Below are 4,696 nucleotides of genomic sequence, written 5' to 3' on the forward strand. Positions count from 1 at the left end.
CCCCTTCCCTCCTGCACCCATTCCACCTCCTACATGGCCCTGTATCTCCTTCTGTGGATTTCCATCCATTGTTGGGTGTTTCCAGTGTGCGTATCCTGTGCATCTTACTTTCCTTGCTGGACTTTAATTATTCTAGCATTCAAGGCCCTTCACAAGTTTGCTCAACTTACCTCTCCAGCTTTTCTCCCAACTGTGCCAAGCCAGCACTGATCTACTCGCCACCCCTTGAACATAACACTATTCTTGAAGCGCTCCAAAACTTCCCATTTTAAGGCCACTTGAAATGCCACCTCAGCCCGGCAAGGTGACTCATGCCTATTATCCCAGCACTTTGGGAGGCCAAGGTGAGAGGATTGCCTGAGCCCACAGGTTCAAGACCAGCATGGGCAACTTGGCAAGACCTCATCTCTACAATAAATCAAAAAATTAGCCAGACAGTGGTGCATGCCTGTAGTTCCAGCTACTTGGAAGGCTGAGGCAGAAGGATTGCCTGAGCCCAACAGGTCAAGGCTCCAGTGGCCACAGGCGTGCCACTGCACTCCAGCTTGGGTAACAGAGTGAGACTCTGCCTCAAAAAATGAAAATAAAAATAATTTTAAAAATAAAAATTTAAATAAGAAAAAAGAAATACCACCTCCTCCAGAGAGCCTTCCCCGACTGCCTCAGCTAAATATACAGTGAAACAATGGTTTCTAGCTCTGTGTAATTACTCCACAGTGCTGCAACATGGGCCACTCACCACTTAGCACCACAGCCTGGCAGTAGATGAGAAAGGAATTCAAGGTCTGAAAAGGTGCAATGCTGCAATGCCACTCTGTTGCTTACCATTTGTAGTCAGTGGATTCTCGACAGGTTCAAGGGCAGAGTCCCCAACAGGCACCCCCCCTCCCCTCAGATGCCAGTCCCAAGCTCAGGGGTCTCCAGGCCACCTGCACTGCTGACCAAATGGCTATTAGTTCAAAGGTTCCCGCAACCCCCTCAGGTTGGACAATTTTGCTAGAACTTCACAGAACTCAGGGAAACACTACACTTATGATTAGAACTTTATTATAAAGGATACCACAATCAGAACCAGTCAGAGGAAGAAAGCTGTAAGGTGAGGTCTGGGAGCGTCCCAAACACAGCTGTGTCCTCTGCCCATAGAATCAGGGCACGTCACCCTTCCAGCACATCCATGTGTTCACCAACCAGGAAGAGGACTGTGGTGTCAGACATTTTTCTCAGGGTTTTCTTTTGTGGGCATGATGGAGTCAAACCATAGGCCACTTGGATCAACTCAACCTCTGGCCCCTCTTCCCTCCCTGGAGATCAGTGGCCATCACCAACTCAGCGTCCCAGCCATCTATCCATACACTCCGTCTTTCTGGCACAGTCGGCCTCCATCCTCAGTCAAATCCTAGCATGTATCCCAGGTGCAGTCTCAGATCAACATTTCAGTTTAAACTCGGCTGTGCTCTAGGGGCAGATGGCAACTGAAATTCAGGTGAGGTTTGAGGAACCCACCATGAACAACAAACACACTCTCCTCACTAGGGAAATTCCAAGGATTTCATTTCCCTCTCCGTATCTGAAGACAAGGCAAAGTCCTTTACCGTACAATGAACAAGGAGGGTTTGACTAAAAATCTCATTAATTTTGGAAGCTGGAGAAAGCCTGTCTCCCAGGAGACGGGAAGACCATGTGTTTCTCCTTCAGGTGGTCTCCAGATCTGCTTTGCTCCCAACTCGGTCCACCTCCCCAGCCCTGGGCACCCACGTAGCCACCCAGCAGACATGAAAAGTGAGTGAGCCACCAGGCTCCCAAGCACCCATACCTGCTTCCCATGATGCCGTGACCATCACACAAGCTACTGGACAGCCGAAGGCCCCACGGCTTTGATAAGGCAATGGGAGACCTGCTACATCCTCCCAACCCCAGAGGATACTTTGCAAACAATGAGGTAAGGGGAAGAACTCTACACAACTGCCTCCCCGAACATGCAGAATCAGGAGTGGGGAAAGGCACTAAGACAAAGGGTTGAGGGGATTTTAATGCTTAGACTGGAAAAAAAATTCCAGGCTGGGTTTTTCATAGTTATTTGTCCACGTCTGGCAGGGCAGGAATCTGCCCCCATCCTGGCCACAGGTGGAAGCCTGGACTCACGAGGCAAGGTCTGCAGAGTGGAGAGGGGCTTCCCTTGTAGTGCTGTGACCCCCCCAACCCGAGGCGAGAAGGCAAGAAAGGTATGTAGTGAGCACACACGTGCCAGGCCTACGTCAGGCCCTTGCAGGTCTTATCTCAGTGAAACCTTGCTCCAGCCCCAGGAGGTGGCACCTCCATCTTACAGAAGAGGATCCTGAGGCTCAGAGAGGCCAATCAGTTTGTCCATGACCAAGTTAATGAGTCTCAGGGCTGGGATGAGAATCCAGGGCCTCTGACCCTCCTTCTGCCACACTGAGTTCTTCCTCTGCTCTAGCCTCAGTCCCACAAGAAGTTCGCTCGTGATGTCATGTCTCAGGCTCTGTCCTGGTCCCTGTGAGGAAAGGTCTAGGCTCGGGAAGCTGTTCTAGAAGAACGGGCAGGGATCCTGGCAAGATATTTCCTCAAAAACACCAACTAGGACCTGAGAAGTCCAAGGTCGCTCTCCGCGGAAGAGTCTGCCAAGGAAACGAGGTAGAGCAGTCTACGTGCAACACCACACGCCTGCTGGCTGCCGGGCGTCAGACACCACAGAGGATGCTCAGAGGAAGTGAAAAAAGCAGGGATCAGGAGGGTGGGCAGGAGTAGCGTCAAAATGCCGCAGTAGTCGGAAGACGGGTCCGAAATCCAGGCAGACGTGTCCCAGCAGCCCAGGGGACCTTCTGCTCCAGCACAGGAGGAGCACTGGCATCTGCTGCAAGGATGACTCAGAGGCCTTGGGTGTCCCATCCAGTCCCAGAGCACTCATTTCGACAGCAGTGGCAGCAGCCCCAACTCCTCCAGCCTCTCCCTGGCCACCGCCTCCCAGCCCTTGTTGGCCTGCGGATTCCGGGGAGAAGGGTGCAGGAGCCCCTCCACCTGGACCTCTGGAGTCAGGCCGGCCAGAGCCCGCCGTGCCCGCTGATCCGCCAGCCGCCCCATTCCCACCACCAGCCACACCCCCAGCAGCTGCACCTGCCGGCAGAGGGCCGCCTCACAGAGCCTGAGAAGCTGTTCTCGCTGCCTGGCAGGCAGCTTCGGCAGAGGTGAGGTTGCGCCCGCTGGAAGCCAGGAAGAGCAGAGGACACAGGTTATGGACAAAGCAGTGACAGAAGAAGACCTCAGGCTGTCCACAGAGGTTCTGGGAAAAGCCCCAGAATCAGGCACCACTCACCTCTGACTGTGGGCACTCTAGTCCCAGCACCGGTCGCTTAGGGTGCTCCTGGGGAGGAGTCAGCACCAGCCCCTGAATGCTCAACCAGTCCTGGACCATGTTTACTTCCCCAAAGGGCACCTGTGAGGAAGGAGAGAGCCGTGAGGGGCTTCCAACTGGGGCCTGAAGCCAGGGGTCTCGCCTAAGTGACCCCTTCCCACCTTCCAGGAGGATTCAGCCTGGGCCCCTACCCTCACCTTCACCTGAAGGCCTCATACAGGGAGTCCGGGCCCTGTGGCTAGAGCCTGTCCATCTCTCTCCAGTTCCTCACTGTAGACTGTGGCCCAGAAGAATCTACTTGTCTGCCTCTGCCCCAACTAGACTTTGGGACCAAGCACAGGGAATACAATGAGAAACCCAGCCCTACACGGGTCTCACTGGTTAGTAATGGGGACAGACAAATGGCCAAGAAAGAAAGGCAGCCAGAGTCAAGGAGGCACAAGGACAGAGCTGACCACGCTCACCGGCTGCCCTCCCAGCCCCAAGACTCAGGCTGTCATTTCCATCGATCATCATCGATCACCTTTCATCACCCAGTTGGGGTCAATAAAAGCAGCTGAGCCTCCTGCCCTGAGGACCCTTCCCCTCCCCCACATGCCAAGCACCCCCACCGAGGGGCAGTCACTCATCCTGAGCCCTGAGAGGCAGGCAGGCTGGCCCTGGAGCCCGGTGCTGCTGTGAACCTCTCCCCAGCTGAGAAAGAAACCCAGGTGGCCGGAATGCCCCACGTGTCTTCCATACCCACCTGTCAGCCAGGCTCCTCTCAGGACCCAGCAGTCCTAGCCCTCTTCTGACCTCAACCACACACTAGGGACAGGGGAGATCCGGCAAGGCAAGGATGGAGTTGGAGGAAGGAAGGGCTTTCAGAGGTAATTAGCGGCCAGCTCTTGGGGAAATCAGAACTACCATTAATGTGCTTGGTTAATTATGGGCAGAGAGACCAGGAGAGTGTCTGCAACCACAGGAGCCTGTGTGTGCTAGGAGAGGACGGGGCGGGGACCTGCACAGCCATGCACATGCTCCTCCACACACACCAAGGCAGTGGACAAAGCAGTGATGGAAGAAGACCTCAGGCTGTCCACAGAGATTCTGGAAAAAGCCCCTGGACTCCCACTCCCCCACCCCCTACACTCCCCACCCCACTCCACCTGCCAGGGAAGCCAAGCCCCTTACCCCAGTGTGGGCCATGCCGAAAGGCCCTGGGTTCATACCCAGGAAAAGCACTTCCTTGGGGCCTTGGCAGAAGCAAATCATGTAGTTGCGATGCAGCTCCCATGCATACTCCACAGGGTTGTAGATGATGCCCACAGGCTCCAAAAATTGCAG

The 4,696-nt window shown here is 54.6% G+C and overlaps 1 pseudogene across 1 annotated transcript; it reads right to left on the reverse strand.

Annotated features, from left to right (window-relative positions):
- Nucleotides 1-2,825: 2,825 nt before the first annotated feature.
- On the reverse strand, nt 2,826-4,690 carry LOC103250707 (annotated as a pseudogene). Its single transcript, XR_002481404.1, has 2 exons — nt 4,544-4,690; nt 2,826-3,451 (listed from the first exon to the last, which is right to left on the reverse strand). The product of XR_002481404.1 is annotated as a single-strand selective monofunctional uracil DNA glycosylase-like (transcript).
- Between the last annotated feature and the right edge of the window lie 6 nt (nt 4,691-4,696).

The sequence above is a fragment of the Carlito syrichta genome, unplaced genomic scaffold, assembly GCF_000164805.1.
Source record: "Carlito syrichta isolate Samal-C Ts95f unplaced genomic scaffold, Tarsius_syrichta-2.0.1 Scaffold52392, whole genome shotgun sequence".
NCBI lineage: Eukaryota > Metazoa > Chordata > Mammalia > Primates > Tarsiidae > Carlito > Carlito syrichta.